Source organism: Lissotriton vulgaris, chromosome 6 (assembly GCF_964263255.1).
Source record: "Lissotriton vulgaris chromosome 6, aLisVul1.2, whole genome shotgun sequence".
In the NCBI taxonomy this organism is placed as follows: Eukaryota; Metazoa; Chordata; class Amphibia; order Caudata; family Salamandridae; genus Lissotriton; species Lissotriton vulgaris.
In genome coordinates, this window is record NC_141694.1 from 1865734109 (window position 1) to 1865747429 (window position 13321).

General features: G+C 49.8%; 1 long non-coding RNA gene across 1 annotated transcript in view; it reads right to left on the minus strand.

Moving 5' to 3' along the window:
- Positions 1–391: 391 nt before the first annotated feature.
- LOC147709690 (uncharacterized) overlaps positions 392–13321 on the minus strand; it is an 83798-nt gene continuing 70868 nt past the window's right edge. The window contains exon 3 of the long non-coding RNA XR_015296721.1: positions 392–728. This is a non-coding gene — a long non-coding RNA (uncharacterized LOC147709690). The remainder of the gene's footprint in view (positions 729–13321) is intronic.

A 13321-nucleotide genomic window follows, 5' to 3' on the forward strand; every position in this document is an offset into this window, starting at 1 on the left:
AAAGTTAAACCAAAAGTCTAACTTTACTACTTTTTGATATTCGGAAAGGTAAACTTCTTAGAACAAAAGTCTAACTTTAATACTTTTCAGTATTCACAAAGGTAAAATTAGACCAAAAGTCAAACTTTAATAGTAGTAATTTACTTTTGTGAATACCGAAAAGTAATAAAGTTAGACTTTTGGTCTAAGTTTACCTTTGTGAATACCAAAAAGTAATGAAGTTACACAAAAGTGTAAGTTTACGTTTGTGAATCGGGCCCGGTAACTCTATGGATGTCTCGGACCCTGGTACCCACTGCTGCCTTAAATGAAACCAATCACCTCAACGGCCACACCCATCGTATGTCTGTCTGCTACTGTCATGTCTTAAATCATCAATAATAAAACCCTGTTCAATATTTCATAAGGACTTTATTTTGATTGCATGACTGCATGTCCACAATGTAGATTGTATGATATTTGCACTTTAAAGCTAACACATCATGCCTCCCCCACTGGCCTAATCTACAACACTCAACCCAAAGGTGGGCCAGCAAAATCACAGTTATAGAGATAGAAGACCCCATCATAGGCCCAAGGTTCTCCTGCCACGTGTGATAGGATGATCTCAGCAGGGCTTTGACGGGTGATCCAAGACAGACTTCAATCCTCTGATTCGTCTGATTCGGCTGATTCGTCTGATTCGTCTGATTCGTCTGATTCGTCTGATTCGTCTGATTCGTCTGAATCTGTAAAGAAAATAATAGTGAATATAAATGTATACACAGAAGCAATCCTAAGTACATCAGAAATCCTTGCAATGTGATGTAAATACAAAATAAGGGGCATAATAATGAAAGAGAGTCGCCCTTGAGCGGCGCAAGGGGGTGTGAGGGCGACACAACTCTTAGGTTTGATGTGTGGCCTTGCGTGGCTTGATAAATTCAGAGTAATGCAAGGCAGAACAAATCACTGCGTTGCGTTACTCAGCCCCAGCGAGGCATTCCATGGATAGAATGTGGGTGTTACCACGTATCAACCCATGGACTCTGGCACAATCACAGATTTAACATCAGTGGTAGGCCTGGGAATGTTTCCAGTCCAGGGATGACCTGACCTGGAAGTTGGAGCTGGACTATTCCTATGAGGAGCAGGGTCAAGACTGATTAACATATGGCTGGGTCTAAACTGAGGTCGCATAGTGAGCAAAAGAACAATGGATTCAACCCAGATCTCTTGACTGGGGGTGAGTGATTGAAAAGTTCCAGCACTCCGTCCATCTTTATGTGTTTGCTAGGCCTAGGAATGCATCAAAATGCTAAGACTCCCCAGGTAAGACATAACGTGGAGAAACATATTTAGTTCTCTGGGTTACTTCCTCTTTCTATGTGTGCTGCATTGTGCAGCACACATAGAATGAAGAAAATGTCTCAGGGAATTGTTTTTGTGCAGGAAGGTGTCCCTTTGTGCACAATAACAATCCTCCAAAACACCACCACCCTTGCACCATGGTGCGAGGGTGGCTGAGTTGGCGCTAGGCAGCATATGTGCGCCAGCTGTGAGAAATGACAGAAATGTGCGGTATATTGTTAAATAAGGTGCATTTCTGCCCTTTCCTTATCACATGCTGCACGCGTGATTATTTGGTAAATAAACCCCTAAGTCAATCTATTCAGAGTCACATTTGACCAGACTTTAGACTAAGGAAGAGATCAAGTCAAGTCGCTCTATTTCATTGTGTGATCGGGGCAGACCTTATTTCATTTTCGTTTCTGCCAGTAGTTGAGTTCCCCAAAGCATGTTAAGTAAACAGTTGTATTTGGAAGGTTAAGCTGCACATTTTTCTTGACATGCATATAGCTGTGTGTGCCACGTGCACAAATACTGTGCACTGACCGTTATTGAACATACATCATCAGCATCATTGAAGATAAGATATTCCAGGCCGAGATAGCATTAAGACAATCAAAAAATGTATACAAGTGTAAATGTTTTTGTAAAAAGATTTCCCTGGCCTAAGAGGGGCTTTAGGCTTCCAATATTGAGTAGCAAATGTTTTTCCCACTATAAAATGTTCTTAAATCAGGGGATAGCATTCCTGTGGGAGACGGCGTGTGGGACTTGAGACTCTTACCCGAGGTTTGCTCTCACCCCTTCTAAGGGGATTTCGCTGACTGCCTTGCCTTGCCGCTCGCCGCACCCGCTTCGTGGGTGCCGCTTCGCGCAGTCAGCGAGAGGCAAATCGGTTCACCTGTTCCCTGAGGAGCTGCGGCCATCTAGGATCACCAAGGAGCTCGCTGGAGGAGGAGCAGCGTCAGTCAACTACACTGACCATTAGGCTCAGCGCTTCAACAGCAATTGCCGCCGCGCCCCCTGGACACCACGCCCCCCGCCCGGCCAGGTGCAAAATGCCGGTGTTCACGACCATCAAGCGGGGGGCGTGTGGGATTTGAGACTCTTACCCGACGTTTGCTCTCACCCCTTCTAAGGGGATACCGCTGACTGCCTTGCCTTGCCGCTTCGCGCAGTCAGTGAGGGGCAAATCGGTTCACCTGTTCCCTGAGGAGCTGCAGCCATCTAGGATCACCAAGGAGCTCGCTGGAGGAGGAGCAGCATCAGTCAACTACACTGACCAGGAGGCTCAGCGCTTTAACAGCAATTGCCGCCGCGCCCCCTGAACACCACGCCCCCTGCCCGCAACGCCCTTTATCAAGGAATAGTAGCCGCATAGCGGGACGCGTGCGGGACGCGTGCGGGACGCCGAGCGAAGCCCGGGCAAAGGGCGGCCAGTCTGTGGCAGTCAGGGGGTTTCAGTGGCTGGGCTGGGCCACCCCTCTGTAATCTGCGACCTCGGGCCCTGAGGGTTTTCGAACTTTGGGCGAGTGAGTAGTTTTTATCATGTCTACCCGTTCGGGGAAAATCCTCAGGGGTGGGGGTGATGGAGTCGCTGGGAGCGCCATTATAGGAACAATGGATAAGTTTATAACCAGAGTAGCCGCGGTGATAGAAAAGGAGATCGTGATGACGGAACGTCGCCTTTCTCAGGACTATTTACCGGCTAGGCGCTCGTCTCTTGGCTCTATGGCACAGGTTTTGTCACCTCCTACTGTGCCGGATTCCCCCCCCCCCTGTCTTGACATGGCCGAGCAGCCACGGCTGTCTGCCATAGAAGCAAGCATCGACAGACTGGAGAGCTTGGCAGTTCAATTGCCATCCTCTGGTGCCAGTCCTGTGGTTTTGGGCTCTTGTACCTCTGATCCCTCCTGCCCTGATAGTGGCCAGGACTTGCATCCACCACACAAAGACTCTCCTCAGGTTCTGCCTTTGCCGTGCTTGGTTCAAGTCTCTTCAAATCACCTCAAGAGGAAAAGGGCTGTGAGTACGTGGAAAGGCAGTTACTCCAGATTGCATAAGCGCCCTAGGAAGCAAGTGTTAAGGGGCACAGGCTCTAAATTAGACAATGGTTTGGCGCCAGTGAATCCCGACATGGTAGGAGGGAATTCTTCTTTGAGTATGGCATCTGAGGCTGTGCAGGTACACTCCAATTCCCCTGACAAGCCACCAGCTCCGCTGGACCCCGCTTCTCTTAAACAACTCGAGGACCTGTTTAAAACCCTACTAGTCCCACTTATTGATCAAGTTAGCGGCCTGGGGGAACGGTTAGATACATTTGAACAGTCTACCCTTGATAATTTTTTCTCACTTAAAACTCTCATTAAACTCCAGTCTAGAGCTAGTGAGGACAATTTGGGTGGGAATATGGGAAAACGAATACAGGGAGATTTAGTTCAGGCCCCACCCTTGCCAACGCATGCACCTAATGCCGTGGCTTGTAAGGTGTTAAGCCCTACTGCTCCAGCTTCTGCCACGGCTAAACTGGGATCTATCACCCATGCAGTTCAGGTCCATGCTAGTTCCCCCAAGGCTTCTAAAGCGCAGCAAAAGAAACCAGACAAAGCCAAGTTACCAGTTGTCGGTGACCTGGCTAAGTCAAAAAAAACTGTTCCGGGAATAGCCAGTGGCAAAGGAGTTGGGCCGGACCCCCTGGCTAAGCCCATAAAGAACTATCCGGGAGATGGACTCTCTGGAGCTACATCCTCCAAGGTAACTCCCTGGAGCCCCTCCGTAAATCTCCCCCCTGAGTGTCGCCCATACGTTGCTGTTCTTCTCAATGTCCCTCAGTTGAAGGATAATCAGTTCGAAACCCACCAGACCCTAAAAAACAAAACCTTGCACTGGTTAAAAACCAACAAACCGCTACCTAGGGGCTTGGACGGGTTGGTTCTCGGAGTCCGCAGGGTAGGCTGGGTTGGACATAGCAAGAACGATTGGAAGGTGATTGTGTGGTTGTCAATTTGAAAGACAACAGTGTAGCCCACACAATCTGTAACCAACATCAGGTGGTGGGTGGGCCTGGCATTAGTGTGGTGGACCTGACCTATTTTTACCCGCGTCCCGTTACGAACCATGTAGGGCCAGTATTTGGGGAAACACGCCATAGCACTAGTGGATGCCCACTATATCCGGTGGTGCCTCAGTTCTACCCTCAGGCAGTTTGGCCAGGTTCGAGCTGGGGCTCTTTTGGGATATTGACTTAATGATCTCTGTGGGTTGGTGTCGGGGGAACATAATAGTGGAGGGCCTCCCCACCCTATCGAAATGTTGACTAGTTTGCCATCCCCAATAGAAAACTATACAGCACCAATGGCCAGTCGGGAACCCAACGGGGGGCAGGCCTACACTGGAGAAGGCAGCAGACCAGTCATCCAGGTCGGGGTTGTTGTCGATCATGATGCCGTTTCCGGTCACGTTCCAGCTGTGACGGATCCAGTTCTTAGGGTTTTCAGCTGGAACGTGGCTGGAATCGTCAGAAAGCTGGCCCTGCCTGACTGGAACGCTGTAGTGGAAGAGTACTCCATCTGCATCTTCCAGGAGACATGGAGTAGGGAGCCCACCCACAAGGTGGGGTATTCTTCCTACTCTATTCCGGCTGTCTATCCAGAATCAGGGAGGGGTCGCCCGTCGGGTGGTCTCCTCATCTGGGTGGCTACTTCTTTGAATTGCAGGGTAGAGGAGCAGCAGACCAATTCTCCTGATCTCCTCAATATCACACTAAAAGATGTCCGGGGCCGTCCCATCCTGAATATCTATAACATCTATGCTCGTGGCACCAAGGGTGGTAGTCAGTCGCCCACAATTGCCCTCTTGGAGGGCTTGTTACGGTTATCCCCATATAAATCTTGCACCCTGGTCGCTGGTGATTTGATCTGTACCTTCGAGCCCTTAGGCTTGGATGACACTTTGGATCAGGAGGAGGAGGACAATAGGAGGGTGTGAGAAGTTGGCCTGGTATATAATGCTCACTAGTTCTAGTGATCACTTTGTACCATGCCAAGCAACCCTTATGATGATGGTTGTAATTCAACCTTGTAGACCAGTTATCCTAGTGGTAACGTGGACAAAGCAGTCTTAGGCTAAACTCTGAAAGGCATGTGAAGCCAGCTGTTATACCATACACAACCCCCTTGAATACCAAATGAAAGGGACACCACACAGATATATATTGAAAATATATATTGATTTATTAACTATAAAATCCCCTGGACTCTTTATGAGCACAGAAGCACAAGCGTTAAATCACAAGACAGTTTAAAATACACAAAAGTTGCACAATATGGATGAGCCCTAGGGGCCACCTAAACCATATACTAAATAAGTGGTATAAGAGATACCAGGAGGAAAGTGAAGAGGCCTAGGGCCTTGGGAATCGCTGGAGCTATTCGAGACTGGAAATAACTAAGTCGGGAAAGGCCCACGGGACTCGGATGCAGTGTTCAAAGTGCACGCACTTCTCAATACAAAGTCTATGGTGCGTAAAAAGCACAAAGTTAGAAAGTTAGGAACCTTCCGAGTGACCTACGGAGCTGAAACTTAAAACACAGGCCCTTGGGATGTGTACCAGTGCAGGAGCACCGGCGGAGCTGAGTTACCTCACCCACAGGAAGCGGGTGCACAGGGTCGAAGATGTGTCGGGTTTCGTCACGCTGGTCGATGGTGCTTGGAGCTGAAGATGCTGCAGGCGGCTCGATGAGAAGAGTTCCGGTGGATCCAAGGGTGGATCTGAAGAGTTGAAGACCTGAAAGCAGAGGGGACAGTGTTCAAAGTCACTAGCCAGTGACTACCGTGGAACCAGATTGGAACCAGGCGATGTCGGGTGCAAACAGGCGTTGTCGGGTAGCTTCTTTCTGCAGCCACGTGGATACCCGGGGTCGAGGACGTCCAGGAGTCGGTCACGAGCTGTCCCACGTAGGCTTCTCGCTGTTGGCGGTGTCGGCGACCTGATCGGAGCAAACAGGCCTTGGCAAATGCAAGCCACGCAGAAGTTGAAAGATGCTGTTCACTCGGACCAGCAAGGTCAGAGCGGGTGCTCCTTTTCACAGGAGCTTGGGTAGGTCTGGAGCAACCAGACCTGCTGTTTAAATCTTCGGGTTCGTCGCCAAGATGGCCGCTGGCCGCGTGGCTAGTGGCCGGGATGGCGCGTCGAGTGGCACAGTGCAAAAGGGCCCCACGCAGATCGTGGAGATGCTGGGGGGCTGATCTTCGGTGCAAGGGCTGCTCGGTGGTGGGGGTTCTCAGTCCCCAAAGCACAACGTCGAGGATGCCTCAGAAGCTGCGCAGTCAGCTTTACGAGTGTCTTCCAAGAGGTCCGGTCCCACGTCACTCGGTGCCTCCACGGGTCCCTTCTTTGCAGGGACTGTGGATCGGGCTCTGAGAGGTCTGGGAATCTGGTTCTTGTCGGGCTCTGGGCTCGGGCTCCGGCGGGAGGCGGCGGCAAAGCAGACGTCGAGTTGCTGGTTGGTGCCTGTGTTCACAGGGTGGTCACTCCTTGGCCACAAGGGAGATTCTTCTTCAGTCTTCTGTGCAGCAGAATGTCGAAGTCCAGTCTTCTTCTTAGTTTTAAGTTGATTTCGGGATGATCTGCTGTGCAATGGCACTGCTCCCCCTCTTATTCCAATCTAGGGGGTGGATCACCTACTAGGTCCCTCCTCTGGGAGGAACCAGGAAGGGGGGCGGTTACACCCCCTTTCCTTTGTCCAGCTCCGCGCCAGGACTGGGGCTGGAAGGCCCCAGAACCGGTTTGGGCTGGCCTATGCACGGGGACACCTTGTGTGCCCCGGGCATGTCTGATTCTATTCAGCCCTGTCCTACCCAATACACAAAATCCTGTCTGGGGTGGTGCTCGCACCTCCCAAGGCAGGAAACCCTTTGTCCAGGCCACCATCTGCCGAGTTTCGGTCAGCAACAGGAGGCCAGACTTGTGTCTGTGGTGGCAGCGTCCATTTTGTGAAGCTGAGGCTCTGTTTAACTTTAACCGGGGTTAAGGCTACACACATGTCGTGTCCCTCTAGAAGGGTGGAATGCTATCCCCGTCGCCAGAATTGGCGAGGGGATAGTATTCCAATTCGTATGACACCTTACTCGACATGTTTTGATAAAGCCAAACCAAAGATAGCATTTAACCGCGAGGATTATAATGCACTTAAGAGTATATGGTATGGCAATATCCCGGAACAGCTTAGGGAGTGGTTCCCGACAGCTGCAGACAGGCTCAGCTCATGCCAGAGCACCATCTCACATATTTCCAAGCACTCTGCCTCCAGGATTGATGAGGCCTTCCATAGGAGTGGCTGATAGGAACATATGTGTCCAGTTTAGGGTTAGGCACAGACATACTGTACCTAAGTAAGAGGTGGTTACACCGACTTACCCCAGCTGAGTGATCAGCCAGTTGTGTCAAATATGGAGGCCAGGCCAGGGGTGGCATAATACATGCTGCAGCCCCTGGTAGGCCTTGGATACACCTATGCCCTGGGCACCTAGGGTGCACTTATACAGGGGCTCATAAGGTGAACCAGTTCCAATTCGTAATGCACCTAGAGTGCATTGGCAGTAATTTAGAGAGAGAACAGCAGGCTGTGGGCAAAAATTTGGGGTGACCATAGGATAGCAGACCCTACTCTCCTACATAACCCCCCCCCAAACGCAGGGACATTAGACTAACCTTGACCAGTTGTGTCTTCATGTTCTAAGTGGAAGTACCTGGAGAGACCATCTGCGTTGCCATGGTCAGTCCCTGGGCGGTGCTCCACTGTAAAGTCCATCCCCTGTAGGGAAATGGACCACCTGAGTAGTTTGGGGTTTTCACCCTTCATCTGATTAAGCCATAGGAGGGGCTTATGGTCGGTCTGAATCTTGAAGTGAGTGCCAAATAAGTATGGTCTCAACTTCTTCAGGGCCCACACCACAGCAAAGGCCTCCCTCTCTATAGCTGACCAACGTTTCTCTCTGGGGGTCAGCCTTCTGCTAATGAAAGCAATGGGCTGGTCCTGGCCATCTACATTAAGCTGTGAAAGCACTGCTCCCACTCCCAACTCAGAAGCATCTGTTTGGACAATGAACTCTCTTGAGTAGTCAGGACTCTTCAGGATAGGTGCAGAGCACATGGCCTTCTTCAGGTCATCAAATGCCTTTTGACAGATTTCTGTCCACTGAACCTTTTTGGGCATCTTCTTGGATGTCAGATCATTAAGAGGAGTCACAATGGACCCATAGTTCTTAACAAACTTCCTGTAGTACCCAGTCAGGCCCAAGAAAGCTCTGACCTGAGTCTGGGTAGTTGGAGGGGACCAGTCCTTGATGGTCTGGATCTTACTCTCCAGTGGTTGAACTTGGCCTCCACCTACAAGGTGGCCCAGGTATACAACCTTGCTCTGCCCTATCTGGCACTTTGTTGCCTTGATAGTGAGGCCTGCCTTCTGCAGAGCCTCAAGCACTTCCTTCAGGTGGATCAGGTGATCCTCCCAGGTGGAGCTAAAGACAGCAATATCGTCCAGATAAGCTGCACAAAAGTCATCCAACCCAGTGAGGACTTGGTTCACCAACCTTTGGAAGGTGGCAGGTGCATTTTTCAAACCAAAGGGCATCACCACAAACTGATAATGCCCACTAGGGGTAGAAAATGCTGTCTTGGCTTTAGACTCCTCAGCTAACCTGATTTGCCAGTAGCCAGCTGTTAAGTCAAATGTGCTCAAATATTTGGCAGAAGCCAACTTGTCAATGAGCTCATCTGCCCTTGGAATAGGGTGTGCATCTGTCCTGGTGACAGCATTGAGTCCTCTGTAATCCACACAGAACCTCATCTCTCTCTTGCCATCTTTGGTGTGAGGTTTGGGGACCAGAACCACTGGGCTAGCCCAGGGGCTCTCTGAAGGCTCAATGACACCTAATTCCAGCATCTTTTGCACCTCAGTCTTTATACAGTCCCTGACGTGGTCAGGTTGCCTGTAAATTTTGCTTTTTACAGGAAGACTGTCACCAGTGTCCACCACATGTGCACACCAGTTAGTCTGACTGGGTGTCAATGAGAACATATGCCTGTATGCCTGTAGAACTTGTCTGCAGTCATGTTGCTGATGTTCAGTGAGGCTGCCACCTAAGGCCACACCATCAACTGAGCCATCCTCAGGGTTCTGAGTGAGCAGGTCTGGGAGAGGGTCACTCTCTTCCTCCTGTCCCTCATCTGTAGCCATGAGCAAGCCCATGTCTGCCCTGCTGACATATGCCTTCAATCTGTTCACATGGAGCACCCTGTGGGGGCTCCTGGGAGTTCCTAGGTCCACCAAGTAGGTAACCTCTCCCTTCTTTTCCAGAATTGTATGGGGTCCAGACCACTTGTCTTGGAGTGCTGCTGGGGCCACTGGCTCCAACACCCATACCTTCTGTCCAGGCTGAAATTCAACAAGGACAGCCTTTTGGTCATGCCAAGCTTTTTGTAATTCTTGGCTAGCCTCAAGGTTTTTGGATGCCTTTTCCATGTACTCTGCCATCCTGGAGCGGAGACCAAGTACATAGTCCACTATGTCCTGTTTAGGCTTTTTGAGAGGTAACTCCCATCCTTCCTTCACAAGACACAGGGGTCCTCTTACAGGGTGCCCAAACAACAATTCAAAGGGGCTGAAGCCAACCCCCTTTTGAGGGACCTCTCTGTAAGCGAACAAAAGGCAGGGCAGAAGGATGTCCCATCTTCGCCTGAGCTTTTCAGGTAATCCTTTAATCATGCCCTTTAGGGTCTTGTTAAATCTCTCAACAAGCCCATTGCATTGTGGGTGATAAGGGGTGGTGAACTTGTAGTTGACACCACATTCCTTCCACATAGCTGTCAAATATCCAGACATGAAGTTGGTACCTCTATCTGATATTACCTCCTTAGGAAACCCCACTCTGGAGAAAACTCCAAGTAAGGCCCTGGCCACAACAGGAGCTGTTGTGGTCCTAAGGGGAATTGCCTCTGGGTACCTGGTGGCATGATCCACTACCACCAGTATGAATCTGTGCCCAGATGCTGTAGGGGGATCCATTGGACCAACAATATCAATCCCCACTCTCTCAAAGGGAACCCCCACCACAGGTAGTGGTATCAGGGGGGCCTTTGTTGTTCCACCTGCTTTACCACTGGCTTGGCAGGTTTCACAGGAGCGACAAAACTCCTTGGTGTCTTCAGACATGTGAGGCCAGTGAAAGTGAGGGACAAGCCTGTCCCAAGTCTTGTTCTGGCCTAGGTGTCCTGCTAAAGGAATATCATGGGCCAAGGTGAGTAGGAAGCCCCTAAATTGCAGAGGTATAACCAACCTCCTGGTAGCACCAGGCTTGGGGTCTCTAGCCTCTGAATAAAGGAGTCCATCGTCCCAATATACTTTATGGGCACCTTGAGCATTCCCAGCAGCCTCAGCAGCAGCCTGCTGTCTGAGGGGTTCAAGAGAAGGACAGGTTAACTGAGCCTGCCCCAAGTCTGCCCTAGAAGGTCCCCCTGTCCCCAGAAACTCAACCTGATCAGGTTCAAGTTCTTCAGGGACAGTTCCTTCAGGGGTCTCAAGATCAGTTTCCTGTGAAGCCTGATCCTCACTTGTAGGCAGTTGGGAAGGCACAGCCTTAACCCTCCTGTTCTTCTTCTTGGGAGGTACTTGGTCCATTGTTCCAGGATCCAAGACCTGAGGTTCAGAGAGGCACTTTTTGGCCTGTGACCTGGTCACAGCAAGGACATGTGATGATATCCCTAACATCTCTGCATGAGTCCTGTACTCAACTTCTGACCATAGAGAGTTCTCCAGGTCATTGCCCAACAAACATTCTACTGGGAGATCAGCACTAACCACAACTTTCTTTAGGCCAGTTACCCCTCCCCAGGAAAAGTTAACAAGTGCCACACTATGTGTAGTAGTGACATTGCTGGCATTGGTCACCAGGTAATCATCGCCTGGCATGTATTGTCCAGGGTCCACAAAGTTAGGTGTCACCATAGTGACACTGGCACATGTGTCCCTGTAAGCTTGAGCCACTTTGTTGTTAATCAAAGGTGTCTGTCTGTATTTGCCCAGGTTACTGGGACTTATGTCAGGGGTCAAATCTATGTCCCCTTCACAAACCAGAACAGCCTGTGTAAGAGTTCTGACTAGGCCAGAATCTCCTTCAGTTCCCAAAGTGATTCCCACTAAACCCTTGCCTTGAGGACCAACACTGCTAACTGTACTAGTGGGTGCAGGTGCCTTAGGGGCTGCAGTGCTGGGGGCTCCACCCTTTTTACACTCACTTGTCCAGTGAGAGGTGTTCTTACAAGTTTTACACCAGGGTTTCTTCTGACCTTCTTTCTTCTTCTTCTTGGAAGTTTGGGACCCACCCTCTGTCTCAGTTTGGGGCCCTGTTGAAGACTTCTGGTCTTTAGTTTTCTGCTCCCCACCCTTCTGGTCTGTTTTCTTCTGGTCACCACCCTGGTTCTGGTTCTGGTTCTTTTGCTTAACTCTGGTTCTTACCCATTTATCTGCCCTCTTTCCCAATTCTTGGGGAGAGGTCAAATCTGAGTCAACCAAATGTTGATGCAACTGCTGGTTCTGACAATTATTTAAAATTTGTTCTCTCATCAGCAAATTATACAATCCTTCATAGTCTGTAACCTTGCTTCCCAGCAACCATCCCTCCAGAGCCTTAGTGGCACACTCAACAAATTCAGACCAGTCCTGAGTCTGTGTCTTCTGGGTATCTCTGAACATTAACCTGTACTGTTCAGTGGTTAAGCCTAACCCATCAATCAGAGCACTCTTCAGGACCAGGTAGTTTCTAGAATCCCCATCACTAACTGTGAGGAGTCTGTCTCGGCCTCTACCTTCAAAGGAGAGCCACAAGATTGCTGCCCACTGCTCCTGAGGGATCTGCTGTACTCTGCAGGCTCTCTCCATTGCAGTAATCCATTTATGGATGTCATCCCCAGCTTTGTAGGGGGGCACAATCTTACTCAGGTTTCTATTATCAAAAGACCTGTCTTTATCCTTGTGGATATTGCTGCCACCAGTGGGTTCTATTACCCCACTCTCTCTAGGCTGTCTTGCTCTAGCAAGTTTCTCTTGGGCCAGGGCAATCTCTAACTCTTGTCTCTGGACTCTCAATTCAGCCTCTCTAATTTGAGATTCTCTCAATTTGGTCTCATGTTCCCTTCTCTGAGGGCTAGTCATCCTCCTTCTGGAGTGACCATGAGAACCTCTAGAAGCATAGGAGTTGTCAGAGTCACCTGAGTGAATCCTTCTCCTCCTAGGCTCCTGGTTAAGTCCACCTGAGGGTCTGAATGGGTTGTTACCTGATTCATTCCCAAGTTGACTTAAGTTAGCCTGGTTCAGTCTACTGACCAGCACCTGACTATCTCTGTCATCATCTGACTCACTGCTTTCCACCTCCTCCCCCTCTTCTTCTTCCTCTTCCTCTACATCTACTTGAGGAGCTCCAGTGATGGAGGCATCCTCATCTACTAGGATGATAGGGGCAGGGGGGTCTACAGTGTCATCCTCTGAAGGATGGCCTCCTTCAGCATTCCCTGTGGGGTTTGCTTTAGAGGTCTTTAGAGCTTCAGACTGATCCAAAAGCTCTCTTAGGTGGTCTGCAGTAGGGGAAGGCCCTGTCTTCAGACCCCTTAAGACACAAAGCTGTCTTAATTCCTTAAAGGGAAAAATAGCAAATTTGGATGGTGCCCTTGGAGGGTCACTCTCAACAGAGACATTCCCAGTGGGACCCTCTGCTCCAGACATTGCTCTAGTGTGGGTGGATGTGTTGCAATCTACCTACACTGGTGTTTACCTACTAAACCTATCTAGTAGTTGTAGCTAGGGTGTGCTACTCCCTTTGCTCTACAACAACTAAGTTCAGTAGAACTTAAGTATACTTCACTGGTTTCTGACTTAATGTGGCTGTGGGCCTGCTAATCAGACCCACAGCCTGCTGTTCTCTCTCTAAATTACTG